Genomic DNA, 14725 nt, shown 5'->3' on the forward strand with positions numbered 1-14725 from the left:
TTCTAGCATATACTCTTTTCTCATTTTTGAAATTGGGGCACTGTTCATCTAGGAATTCATCTAGTCCTGGTGACATTCTCCAGGTGCCTAGATCAGTGCTCTCCAACTTGAGTGCTCACAAGACTTATTAGGGGTGGGGGGATGCAGATTCCCAGGCTTTACCAACAATACTCAGATTCAAAAGTCCAGGGCCTTGGAATATGCATTTAAAGTGCACCATGCCAGGAACTTTGATATAAGCAATCCCCATATCTCAGTTGGAGAAACACTATTTTCCAACAGCATCCAAATCTCCCTTGGGCTTCACTCCATCCTCATGCTATTTTTTTCTACCCCTTTTTATGAAGACATAAGAATTGGGGCTGGGTGCAGTGGCTCTCACTCATAATCCTAGCACTTTGGGAAGCTGAGACAGATGGATCCTTTGAGCCCAGGAGTTCGAGACCAGCCTGGGCATCATAGGGAGACCCCATCTCTACCAAAAAATACAAAAAATTAGCTGGGCGTGGTGGTGCCCACCTGTAGTCCCAGCTACTCAGGAGGCTGAGGTGGGAGGATCACCTGAGCCTGGGAGGTCAAAGCTGCAGCGAGCCGTGATCACACCACTGCACTCCAGCCTGGGTGACAGAGTGAAACCCTGACTTAAAAAAAAGTATATTTTTTAATTTAAAAAAGAAAACAGGGAAAAAAAAAGAATTGAGCATTTAGTAGGCCTTAAACACTGATTGGACTGATTGATATATTTCAATTTCGATTTTCTTTTTCCAGAAAAAGAAAGCAATGTCTCAATGTCTCTCCAGAGGCATTTGGTTTTCGGTCACCCCTCAGTTAATCCACAACAAACAAAATCACACAACAAACACAATTTCATATAAAAGATTCACTAAGAACTAAAAAGTATCAAACTTGAGTATATTTCTGTTAGACTATTAGCATCACGGGCAACTTCCTAAATAGCCCTTGAATCTCTGGCACCTACATGGTGTCTTTCATATTGCAGATGTTGGATAATGCTGAATGAATGAACAAAGGAATCAATATTTCTAGGCCAGAGTCCTCTAAAAATTCAGTTGCTAAAAGTCATTATTAATGCATCATTTTGTGCACAGGTATGTGCTATTCAATTATACAAAAGCATTTATTAAATCAGAAAGGGGTAGTACTCATACATCATTTTTAAAGAAAGTTTTAAAATCATGATGGAAAGACGTGATGATTGTTCTAGAATTTTTTGATTATCCATTAGAAAAAAAATTGGCTATTATAATTTTTACATTATTAAATAATTATTACCAATTTATTTTTTTAACTGTTTTTCTCTCAGGTAATAGGTTCCAAAAAAAGTCAGTTCTTTTTCATTGTCACCAAAATATGAGCTGGTTAAAGCAAGGTGCCACTTACCCTCCCATGTACTACACCACCTGGACTTCCAGGAGAGAGAGAAGTGAGTTTGTAAGCAGTGCGTGTACCTTTGAGGACATCTCTGATGTAAAGCTGATAAAAATGATTGGGGATTTTCCATGACTTGGTAAAATCTAAGCTTCTTCCATTTCCCATCCTCTGTTAGCATTTAAGTGCATTCAAGAAGTCTCTGAAGAAGTGATTCCCTGAGGTGTGAAAAGGGTTCTCAGGCTCAAAGAGGTGGGGGACTTCCACAGGGTTCACAAAGGCCCAAGAATGTTCTAGTGGGTAACACGAGCCCCTGGGTGGATCTTGGCAAAAAAACAGCTTGAATCTTGCCCAGTGCTGCTGTCCCTTCCAATATGTACCAAGGATGGTTTTAAAGAGTAAACATGAAATAATGATTCATCATTGGCACTCACTTATAATTTGCAAAGGAAAGCCTTCCGCTAAAAGGTTTTTACTGTGTGTATGTTGGGGGTGAGTGGGTGGAATCGATAATTTTCAGTTTTTTTCATGCTAATCTTTCACTTCCAGTGCTGAAAATACAAGGAAAGAACAAAAGACAGGCTGTGGAGACAAACTAACCTTCGCCACCAAGCACCCTCCAACCACTAGCCCAGTCTCCCCTAGTTGTTCTTGTTCATTCTTAAGGTGATTTGATTTCTAAGCTCATCTCTATCCCACTCCCACACCTTGGCTCAGTCACCCTGACACGACCCCCCTCTCTGGCATTCTAGATGTCAGTTTTGTAGTTTCCCATATTAGAATTCAGCTTTTCCTAGAGATGTTGGCTTTAGCAAGAAACTGGCTTTAGCTCTAGCCCTGAAAACCTGGAACCCATAGTCATTCAACTGGAACCAACACCCTCCACCCCCACCCCTGACCACCAGAGTGGGAGTGAAGTAGGCAGGTGTAATTCTTTCCCCTTAGATTGTGCTAGCATGGAGAACAGATGCCTCATCAGGCTCACCCTATTGCATTCTGCCTGGTATTCATTGCCACAGAGGTTTTATAGCCTGATGTCTGTGGCCTAATATAATGAAGAGGCATAGGGTGAGGCAGAGGAGTCCCTGGCAGCCCGCGCCAGAGAGGTCCCTTTCACTACTACCTTTCCAGTAGAACAGTGGAGCAATTACTTATGTCTGGGATCTTAAATGAGTAAGGGGAGGTCTGTAAGACCAAGCTGGTGATTCTTCCTGGGTCTCGCCAGATGAGAGGATAAGAAAAGGGAGGAAACTATACTGACCACCAGAAGGTGTTTGAAAGTGTCTGCTGGTACATCAGACGTGATTGTAATCAGGTAACAGCTTGGCCTGGTGCCAGGTTTTCCAAAGCGTGTTTGTGGAAGAAGAGTTGTATGTGGTTTAAGATTCCAGGACTAAGACCAAAATAAAGGTCCCACCATCACATGTTAAGTTCAGGGGATGTAGGGTTGAACAGGTCTCTTTAATGCAGGACTTCTCAGAGCCTTTAATATATGAACATACATTGTGAATCTCTCAGAAAGAGCTGACCACTATTTCCCAAACAGCCTAGCAAGGGGCCCTTTTGAAGCAAAGCATCTCAAGAACTATTGTCCCTAACGGCCTGACGCTGGCCCAGTGGAGCCTTGGGTTTAGAAGTCAGACAACAGGAATTTGAATTCTCAGCTAGTCATTAATTCCCCTATACTTCAGTTTCCTCATAAGAAAAGAGTGATCATAATCCATATCTTACTGACTTGTACTGAGGACTGAGTGGTGGGAAAAAACTGGCTTGAACAAAGACCAACTGCTTTTAGCTGATGAGTTAGGAGGGGCCATGCATGGGTGGGGACCCACTGTGTTTGTTCAAGTCTCTTTTTTCACAATGCTTTGTCTGGGGCCTCCCAAAGACTAAGCCCTTTGGGTACTACAGGTTCTGGGATAATTTAAGAGTCACAAAGCGATGGGCTCTTTTCCCTTGAGGGCTCTAAGATCTGAAAGAATGCTATACCAGTAATCACAATAGTAGCTAAAATCACTACTATTTATTAAGGGACTACTACTTACCCAGCATAGCAGGTGCTTTATATTTCTATTATTTCAGTTCACTCTCACAGCAAACTTTCAAGGTAGTATCATATCCCCATGTTATAGATGAAAAAACTGAGACTCAGAAGTTAAATAACATACTCCCTGGCGTGGCTGATTAGTGGCAGAACCGAAGACTCACTCTGTTTAATCAGTAAAGAACAAAAATGTCTGCCCACTAAAAGGCTATGCCTTGTTTTCAGGATCCAATCTGATCAGTTCACATAAGAACTAAATCACTAAAGAGATTTTGAAGACTGTAAGGAATTCTGTTTCCATTCTTACAGATAGCTAGAAACCTCTAAGATGACAAGAAGCCAAGGGAACTAAAGGAAGATTTCTAAATACAAAGGTGTGCAGTGGAGTTTGGAGAATACTCCCTGAGGGGACCTAGAAGGGTTTCTCGAAGGATCCCTTCCCTCATTTTCTAGCTCTCAACCCAAGTGACCATGGAGATTTTCCACATATCAAGTTCATTTGAAATAGGCCACAATCCTTCAGATTGCCAAGTCATCTGTACATCTTCTTCAATTGATGGCAACTGATTTAAAATCAGCATTTTTGAGAACAATCATTCCGAGAAATTGCAAAGCAGTAAGACATACTCCAGGGAGTACACATTCCCTGTTCCATTGCCACACGATATATGTTTATGATGTAGACTTCTGCTTGCCCCAAATGCCTAAGAATAAACAAACATATTACCTGTTTCTTCTGCTTGGCCAATGTAGAGGTTTTTCCTCACCCCAGGTGTTTCAAAGAAAACGAAGACAAGAAAAGAACCTTCTCTCTGGGGAAATGCAGAGGTCTGAAAGAAAAGAGGTACAATTTCAGCTCTCTCTGAAGCACCCCCCCCCCCCACACACACCCTACTCTGCAGAGAGAGCTCTTTCTTTAATAAACAAACATATATACACACTCATACACAAAGAAATAACTAGAACAGGGCCAGGCTGCTTTGCCTTTCAGCCTGGAAGGCAAGCCCAGAGCAAGAATCTGGGAGATAGTGCGCTGGCCGCGAGTGCAGCTCTCTGCCCCAACCCTGCTCTGTTCCTGGCCTGGAGATGCACTCAAGTAATGGGCTGCAAAGTCAGCGGCCACGTGACTGCTTCCAAAGGGACCAGGCTCTGCATGGGCAGGACCAGGCTATTGTTTGCATAAATAATCTGCCGTCAGTACAAAATAGAAAAGAGAATTTCCGTATATAAGAGCAGAAAAGCATTCTTTAGGTAAACTGAGGATAGTTACAGTAACTTGGTACAATTAAGAGAAGTGAAAAAATGAAACATTCTTCCTTGGTTCTAGAAAGGTGTGAGTTTAAGGCAGCAGCCACTGGGTCATAAGACATTTGTACTCCACCAGCTGTTCAATAGCTCCCTGTTGGAGAACCTACCTGTGAAGGGAGAATTACCTCCCTTCATCAGCAGAAAGGGAAAGGAAAGTTGGCCTGTAATGTTGCTGAGTTTGGGGGAGGAGAAAAACATACTTGAAAATTCAAAGTGCCCATGGCAGTAACGGATGCCAGCAGCCACAGTTCTGCCATGTTCGAGGCAATCTAGCAGTGGTCTTGTTCCCAGAGTCTCATACTGACCGCGGCTGTGCCGCCAGCAGTTTCCCTGGCAAACTCTTCCTAGCTGGTGACACAGCATACATGTTTTCAAGCTTACTGGTCTTAGGCTTGCCAGCTAAAATTTACAGGACTCCAGCCATAAACATTTCATAACCCCACTCAAGCTGCTCTTTAGCTCGATTCCGTTCTGCAAATGAGAGCCACAGGAGATCTAGTAAACTGGTTACCTAGTTTGCCATTTAATCGGATGGAGTCACTTGAAAAACAACTGGCGAGGTGGTTCTGGGCTTCTGTCCTCCTATTAGTATATTACATCACCAGAGGGCCTCATTATGAGGCAAGACAACCACTCAGGTTTCCATGGTGGGGACGCCAAAAGTAGGACCTGATGAGGCTGCCACACAAATTGTAAATGACAGCATAATTACTCAGGCTTCAAAAAAAATAGTGGACAATGTAGCTATACAGCTGGCTCTCCCAACCAAATGCCTATTCAATCCTCAGCCATTAAATTATGGCTATGTCTAGATACAGTTGTTCCAATGTCACCTCCTCTGTGTGAAGCCTTTCCTGAATCACCAAAGGGGAATTAGTCACTCCGTCTTCTGGCTCTCAAAGCCATGTGTGCGTCCAATTATAGAGCTGCTCAAAGTGTGCTGTAATTTGCCCTTTTACCTGTGAAATCCTAAAGGGAAAGGATCTATTTCATTCCTCTTGGCATCCCCAGTTGTGTGTGTGTTTTTTTTAGTTTTGAAACAGAGTCTCACTCGGTCACCCAGGCTGTGTAGCAGTGCACTCTGGGCTCACTGCAACCTCTGCCTCCCGGGCTTAAGTGATTCTCCTACCTCAGCCTCCCGGGTAGCTGGGATTACGGGTGTACACCACCACATCCAGCTAATTTTTGTATTTTTAGTAGAGATGGGGTTTCACCATGTTGGCCAGGCTGGTCTCGAATTCCTGGCCTCAGGTGATCCACCTTGGCCTCCCAAAGTGCTGGGATTATAGGCGTGAGCCACTGCGCCTGGCCACATCCTCAGTTTTAAACCTAGTCATTACTGAATGCAAAAGAGGTACTCACCAAATCTTTGTTTAACCACAGAAAGAAAGGAAAGCAGGGAAAAAACCTCATGATTTAGGTTGTTATTTTAATGGCCAGCCCCTGGACCACGAATTGGATTGGCTGTGCCCTGTATGCGATTTGTTGAAAACTCAGAATTTGCTTTAAATGAACAACTTCCTTGTATTTTTCCATTGTAGAAAGAACACGAAATGTTACTGTGAGCACCAAAGGGGTCTTACAGTCAGCCTCCAATTGTTACATGAACCAACATTGATGTAAGTGAATAAATCACAATACTGATAACATCTGTTGAGCACTGACCATGTTCTAGGCACTTCTAAATTTTACATATGTTAATCTTATGGAATCCACACACCATCCTCTGAGGTATATACGATTATGATCCCTCTTCACCCATTAGGAATTATAGCCTAAAGTCAAACAGCAAATGAGGGGCAGAGTTGGGAGTTGAACCCAGGCACTTTGGCTTTAGAACCCCTGCTTATTATAATCATTATACTCTACTGCCTGAGTCAGCACTTTGTGTGTTTGCAAAATTCAAGCTTCAGCCTCTTCTCAAATGCTCTCTGGCTTTCCTACAGCTGACCAGGGATGTGTTCTCCCAGCCTGAAAAAAGAAAAAATGATGGGCAGAGTGATGTTAACAGTTTTAAACCTCCTATGTGGCAAGCACCTCCTATGTGGCAGGCGCTGCTGAGGGACAGAGACACAAATGGCAGAGAAAAAAATATATACATGATTGGATATTGGAATATACACACCAGGTACTTATAACAGTGCCAGGCACATAATAAATATCTATTACATGAATAAATGAAAGCAATACAGTATGACAAAATAATAAAACAGGTAGGAGACACTCCAGGGGTGCAGAGAAAGAGCCCTGTCTCAGAAAGGGGGATGAGGGAAGGCTTCCTAGAAGTGATGCATGGGCGGAGACCTGATGACTGATCAGGCATCTGCGAGAGGAAAGGAGGTGGGAAGAGGGGGTTCTCATAGCTATGCATATTCTACAGTACTTAACTAGGGTGTCAAATGCGGGAGGGGAACTAGAAATCGAAATGACTTCTTTCCTAAAGATAATGCTGCAATTACATAGAGAAAGGTGCCCTGATGTTAAGACTGAAAAATGGCTGCCCTCTCCACCTCTTCAGGCTAGACTTAATCTCTCTTGATTGCCTTCCCTTCCTTTCTCACTTCCCCACTGCTGTACTTTCTTTGTTCCTGCCTTCCAAATAAACTTGCTCTCAAATGTTTATCTCAGACTCTGCTTCTGAGGGATCCCAACCCAGGACATTTAGTTAGTCCATGGCAATAGCAAACTATGGAAACACGAGGGGAATGGAGAAGCCTGACTACCTCTCAAGGGAGAGAGAGGGCATTTTAAGCAAGCCTCTCCTATTTCATAAGCTTCCTGGAGCTTGCCACAGTTCCAATTTCTGCCCAGGCAAAGTAGTTCTAATGGGCAGCTCCCATTATTGATCATGACACACCCTGAGAAGTATGCTAGAATCGAGGCAAAGGAGCTGGACTGGAGAGGAGATTAAGAAAACAGTGGCATGTGCAGATCGATTTGGTGGTGGGTACTTAAGGTGTCTGCTTGTGGCTCCTGATACCTCAAAGCCCCGTAGCACCAAAGCGGGGAAGCTCAGAGAGCGCTGGCCTCTCAGCTCTGGTGACTCTGAGCTAGCCTCCTGATGTTGAGGCCACTGGCAAGCAACCACACCCAATCACCACTTCCTAACCCCAGCAGTCTCCAAAACTGGGGTAGCTGCCCCACAGCAGATGCACAGAGATCTGCTGGAGAGCAGAAAGCAAAACATCAGAACTCATATTTTTATCTATTTTCTTATTCCTGTTAACTTTTCTATTTCCATATATATTTGATCATGTACACAATAAATGAGTTCAGCAGTATTAGCTGTAAATAAATAAATATGCTTGGTCCATTCTCACAAAACTTACTGTGAGGGGTCCATGATCAAAAAAGTTCAACAAGGCTGGGGGCAGTGGCTCACAACCTGTAATCCCAGCACTTTGGGAGGCTGAGCAGGAGGATGGCTTGAGCTGATGAGCTGGAGACCAGCCTGGGAAATATAGCAAGACCTCATCTCTACTAAAAAAAAGAAAAAAAAATTAGCCGGGTGTGGTGGGACATGCCTGTTGTCCCAGCTACTTGGGAGACTGAGGCAGGAAGATCACTTGAGCCTATAAGATCGAGGCTACAGTAAGCCATGATAGAGCCACTGTACTCCAGCCTGGGCAACAGAGGAAGACCTTGTCTCACACACACAAAAAATACATACATACATAAAATAAAAGGACTCTAATTTAAAGAGCCTGCTCCCTTGTGAAGAGAAGGAATACCAAGTAATTTTTCACTTAAATAGAAAAAGGATCAAACATATTTTCAAGGGTGAGTTCTGGTACTGAAAAATCACATTAAGTAGGAGAAACGAGAGGCCAGATCTGGCAAGTCATTAGGAAGTCATTAAAAGAAATTAAAAGTGGGTTATGAATCACCATCAAACGGAAGAAATTCATAAAGGTCAGTGCTTGCCAAATGTTTCTGTTGGGGTCACCTGGTGAGCAGCCACAATGACAGGCTAAAACAGCCATCACGTTTTAAGGTGTGGAAGTTCAGTTTTCGAAAGGCTTCATCTTAGATACAAAAGTTGAGCTTTCCTTGGTTGTGATTTAATAAATAGATTAATAGATATCAGAATTTTAATTCAGACCACTGTTTAATCTAACCCTAGCTTGGTCCTCAATGGCTTGAGTTTAAAGAAATTCCTTAAATTAACCCGGAATGTTCATAAATCAAATCAAAAAGCTTCACAGAATGTTCTGGTCTGGGTAAGATGGAAAAAGGACATTCTACCCACTCTACTCTTTCTCTCCCATGGGATAAAGCTATAAAACCTGGACAGAATCCATGAAACAGCTATTTGAGGACTGTGGCAGACAGACTCTAAGCTGCCCCCGATGATCCCTTCCTCCTGGTCAATTCACACCCTTGTATTATCCCTCCTCTTCAGCATAGGCTGGACCCAGAAACTTGCTTCTAATCAACTGAGCATGGCAATGGTATTGGGATGTCACTTCTATGACTAGGTTATAAAAGACTGTGACTTTCTGTTTTGCTAGCAGACCCTATGGCCTTCACAGCTTTTGTGCTTTCAATGAAGTAAGCTGCCACGTGGGAGAAGCCCATGTGGCAAAGGACTGAGGGAAGTCTCTGGCCAAAAGCCAGCAAGGAACTAAGGCCCTCAGTCAAACAGACCACGAGGAACTGACTCTTGCCAACACCATACGGGCTTGGAAGTGGATCCCTCCCCAGTCAAGCCTTCAGATGACAGCAGCCCAGTCAACACATCATGTGCAGCAGCTCACGACAGATGCTGAAATAGAGGGCCCAAGTAAGCCACGCCAGGGTTTCCGCCCCACAGAAACTGTAAGATCATAAACATGCGTTGTTTTAAGCCACTAGATTTTTTGGTAATCTGTTCCACAGCAATAACAAGTAACATGAGGACTCTGAAAAGTAAATAACAGAAGGCAGATGAAGGAAATAGATCAGAGTTTGAAGTACCACTGAACTGACAGTGAGTTTACCTTTTGTTCCCTCTAGTTCTTCCAGGCCAGATTCAAGGAAGCAGAAATTAAAATTAAAACCATGAGATACCACTATATGTCTATGAATATGGCTAAGTTTGGGTTGGGGGGGAGGTTGAGACAGGGTCTCTGTCACCAGGCTGGAGCACAGTGACACAATCACAGCTCACTGCAACTTTGACTTTCTGGGCTCAAGTTATCCTTCCACCTCAGCCTCCCAAGTAGTTGGGATCACAGGCACATGCCACCATGCCCGGCTAATTTTTGTATTTTTTTGTAGGGACTGGGTTTTGCCACATTGTTCAGACTGGTCTATAGCTATCTGCCTGCCTCAGCCTCCCAAAGTATTTGCATTATAGGCATGAGCCACTGTGCCCAGCTAAAAATTTTTTTTTAATACAATATCCAGTGCTGGCTAGAATATGGAGCAACTCGAACTCTAACACTTTGCTGGCAGGAATGCAAAGTGGTACAGTCACTCTGAACAAGAGTTTGGTACTTTCTTATAAAGTTGAACATATACTTACCATATGACAGCAATCCTATTCCTGGGTAGTTATTCTAGAGAAATAAAATTTTCTATTCATGCAAAAACGTGTATACAGGTTCATATGGTCAAACACTGAAAAGAGCTTAAATGTCCTTCAGTGAGTGTCCCACAAACTGTGGGACATCCATACAATGAAATGCTACCTAGCATTAAAAATGAATGAAGCTAATACACACAACCTGGATGGGTCTCAAAGGCATTATGAGAGTGGAAGAGGCCAGGCCGAAAGGATACACACAGTTATATGGCATTCTCAAACAGACAGAACTATAGTGACAGGGAACTGATCAGCGGTTACCAGGGGTTTATGGGTGAGGGAGGGGAGTGACTACAAAGGGCTAGCAGGAGGGAGTTTTAGGGGGCAGGTTCTGTATCCTGATGATGACGGTGGTTATGCTAATCTATCCATGTGTTAAAATTCGCAGAACTGGCCGGGCACGGTGGCTCACGCCTGTAATCCCAGCACTTTGGGAGGCTGAGGCAGTGGATCACCTGAGGTCAGGAGTTCAAGAGCAGCCTGACCAAAACAGTGAAACTGTGTCTCTACTAAAAATACAAAAAATTAGCCAGGTGTGGTGGTGGGCGCCTGTAATCCCAGCTACTTGGGAGGCCAAGGCAAGAGAATCCCTTGAACCTGGCAGAGGTTGCGGTGAGCCAAGGTTGTGCCATTGCACTCCAGCCTGGGCAACAAGGGAGAAACTCTATCTCAAACAAAACAAAACAAAACAAAACAAAACACAGAATTGTACTTTAGGTTAGCGGAAAAGTAACTGCAGTTTTTGCAGAGATACGCCCATGTACTACTGGAGTCCAGAAAGAAATGAACTTGACCTGGGAACGCCAGAAAATGTTTCACAGGGCATAAAAGATGGACAAGGACATTCCAGGGAACATGGGAGCCCATTATATTCGAGATTGGGGGATAGAGGGAGTACAGAGCAAAGGTTGGGAGCATTAACCTGGGGGAGGTAGGTTGGTACCACCTGTGTGTTCTTATAAATCACAGCAAAGAATCTGGACTTCAACTTATCAGTCAGGGATTGTCCTTTCAAATGCTTAATGGGCTAGGGCAGATAATACAAATGACTAAAGCAGCCTGGGCGGAAACCATGAGACACTGTAGCGAGTTTTTGTCTAAATGAGGTAGCTGCTACTTACTGGTAGCTCCATCTTCGGCTGCTATCCAGAAATCACAGCCCAGTGTTGTCTGATGTAATTTTCCAAGAGAAGCTGAAGATTGTTGTATGTATGATCTCCTTATTTTTAAATGTTAGCATGAGTATGTTTCAGCAAATTTATGAAGCCACTGATTATAGGGTGCACTGCTGTTTTATGTACCAATAAGAGAGAACACCACCACTGATCAAACTATGACACTGTCCATTTCAAGACACATCCCAATATCAGAGCTGCTAAAAGGTGAAAAAAAATATATACATCTTAGAATCAACAAAATACAGTCATTCTCATTTTCTCAAAACGCCGTACAGACTGCGTGGATTCCTCTTAAAGCTGCCAGATTGCAAACTCTGTTTAAGTCAAGAGGAGCCTGAGGGTAAGCTGATTAGATTCAAGGTGCAAGATCACTCTGGGGATCAGATGGTGATGAATGGGGAAAAGCAGGTAACAGGAAGACCAATGAGGAGGCTCCTGCAATAATCCAGGAGATAGATGGTAAGGGCTGAATTCAAGTCATGGCAGCAGGGATGAAGCGGAAGGAGGAGCCAAGTGTAAAAGTGTTTTATGTAATAAACCCCACAGGTCTCAGACTGGGCATGGAGAGTGAGGGGGAAAGAGACATCGAGGGGGATTCCAAGGTTTTCAGTTTGGCAAAATAAATAGATTCATCATTTACTCAACAATATTTACTAGGTGTCTACCATGCCCCAGGCACTATGCTAGGTGCTGTGGTTACAAGGGGTGGACAAGATAGACATGGTCTCTGCCTTCTTGTAATTTACAGTATAGGAGATGATGATATTCATTGCAATAGGGTATTAAAGGGTACAAGAGTCGGACATGAGGGGGACAAGTGAGTTTATGGTGGAGAAAAATCATGAGTTTGGTTAGCGGTGTGCTAAATTTCAGTACTTGTGAGACCTCACTGTTGAATATCCCATAGGCAGTAGAAGTCTGGGTTTGGAGCTCAGGAAATAAATCAGGACCGGAGAGTCAGATTAAATAGGTCATGAGGTTGCTGACAATAGCTGAAGTGATTAGAGAAGATAAAATAGCCAGGGAGAGCTTGTAGAGTAAGGCCATAGAGGCAAAAGCAGAACACTGGGGAATAGAGACATTAAAGAGAATGAAAAGAAGGAGCCAACAGGGAGGCTAACAAAGAAGCAATCTGGAAAGTAAGAGGCCAAGGAGTGAGGGCTATCTATAAAGCAGTGGAGACTTGATTACTGTATAGTCCCTCTAAACCTACACCTAGAATTACTGCCTAGAAGCAATTTACCTTTGCCATGTATAGTTCAGATTGTCAGAGTTCTGGATGTTTCACATGAATTCCAAATAGGCTTATCAAAACTGCTTCTAATTTAGAAAGCTAGGATATTTTTAAATATTGCCACAATCTGTTTCTTTATCTTGTATGTGCTTATGTTTTACATGTATCTCAGATTGACATCTAGCATGAGTCAATGTAGAGCAATTTTGTAATTCCTTATTTCTTCTTCTTCTCCTTCTGCAGGAGCTACAATCTGCCATTCCAAGAATAAAAGTAAAACAAAGACTACACACTGATGCAACTCCCTCTCATGTTAAAGCACTGGGAATTGGACAAAACTGATCTAGGCAGAGAATGGAGTCACTCTGCAAGACCATCATGAGGTTCTCTGCCCAGAGCTCTGTAACAGCTGAGCCTGAAATGTAAGATACTCTGATCCTTTGGACTTGTCCAGAAAGGCCCTCGGACATCTTCATTTTATAGGAGAGGAAACCATTGCCCAGAGAAGTTAGGTGGCCTCCCCAAAGTCACAGTCTTGTGATTCAGTGACCAGAACTTTTTCCAGGACATCAAGGCGACCCAATTCCATCTCATATGTACATATTAAAACATAACAAACTTCATACATAAAACATAAAGACCACAAGAGTTGGGCTAAACAACTAAACAGTCAGAGGCCGCAGGTTAACTTTTGATCACTGCCCCATGCCTACCCAGATCACCCTCAATTCACCTGGTCCATTGAGTGTTCTTACCTTTCCGTCGAGGTTTGATCAGGTCCACACAGGTTCAAGGGGAACAGACTCCTAGATCTTAACTTTGCTGGTTGTTGACTCTTTCAGCCTGACCTGCAGGCTCAGGACACAATCTGTCCTCACACAGGTCTTATTGAAGAGGGTTTCCCAGTCTCATTTGGAATCTTCAAGAGGTAGATTCTAGAATGATCAATAGGTTGCCTTGGTGACCTCACAATGTAGGATGCAGATATGACAATACCTGCCAATGGAATGTGGATGACATGACCTGGATGAGAGGACTATTTCTTGCTTATTGAAAGGCAGATTCCAGCTTTCTTTTTGTCACCATTGCATCCCTGTCAACCATTTTTGTGTTCATGAACATGGTAAACAAAGAAAAGTTTGTTTCTTGGAGGAATGTTGATAAAACAAGGACTGGGCCAGGCACAGTGGCTCATGCCTGTAATTCCAGCATTTTGGGAGGCCAAGGCGGGTAGATCACCTGAGGTCAGAAGTTCGAGACCAGCCTGGCCAACATAGTGAAACCCTGTCTGTACTAAAAATACAAAAATTAGATGGGCATGGTGGCGGGCACCTGTAATCCCAGCTACTCAGGAAGCTGAGGCAGGAAAATCACTTGAACCCGGGAGACAGAGGTTGCAGTGAGCTGAGATAGTGCCACTGCACTCCAGCCTGGGCGACAGAGTAAGACCCTGTTCCATGCCCCCACCTCTGGCCCCGGCCAAAACAAAAAACAAAAAACAAAAAAACAAGGCCTGGAAAATATCCAGGGCTTTCTTTTCAAAACCCTCACTATTACTGCCTTAGATGATTAAGAGTTCATGGAGAAGTCTTTGGAAAAAACTTTCAGAGCATTTTCTTTTGTGCACTTATTCCTGGCTTGGTTTCATTCATATATTCATTAAATAAATACTTGTTGAGCATCTATTATGTCCCAGGTACTGTTCTATACCCTGAGGATATACCAGTTAGCAAAACTGATAAGGTCTCTTCCTTCCTAAAGCTTATAGGCTAGTAGAAGTAAACATTAATCAAATAATCATAAATGTGAAATTGCAAATGGCAAGTATTCATTTTTTTTTTTTTTGAGACGGAGTCTTGCTCTGTCGCCCAGGCTGGAGTGCAGTGGCCAGATCTCTCAGCTCACTGCAAGCTCCGCCTCCCGGGTTCACGCCATTCTCCTGCCTCAGCCTCCCTAGTAGCTGGGACTACAGGCGCCCACCACCTCGCCCGGCTAGTTTTTTTTTT

General features: G+C 43.4%; 1 protein-coding gene across 4 annotated transcripts in view; it reads right to left on the minus strand.

Annotated features, from left to right (window-relative positions):
* PPEF1 (protein phosphatase with EF-hand domain 1) overlaps nucleotides 1–13656 on the minus strand; it is a 142871-nt gene extending 129215 nt beyond the window's left edge. For 3 of the 4 annotated variants that reach the window (XM_033201556.1, XM_033201555.1, XM_033201558.1), the window contains exons 1-3: nucleotides 13475–13656; nucleotides 6626–6712; nucleotides 4161–4263 (exon numbers count right to left, since the gene is read on the minus strand). The gene's annotated coding sequence lies outside the window, so the exon portion shown is untranslated. The remainder of the gene's footprint in view (nucleotides 1–4160; nucleotides 4264–6625; nucleotides 6713–13474) is intronic. The other variant, XM_033201557.1, reaches the window with a different exon arrangement.
* Nucleotides 13657–14725: the final 1069 nt, after the last annotated feature.

This window comes from Trachypithecus francoisi, unplaced genomic scaffold, assembly GCF_009764315.1.
Source record: "Trachypithecus francoisi isolate TF-2019V2 unplaced genomic scaffold, Tfra_2.0 Lachesis_group6, whole genome shotgun sequence".
NCBI lineage: Eukaryota > Metazoa > Chordata > Mammalia > Primates > Cercopithecidae > Trachypithecus > Trachypithecus francoisi.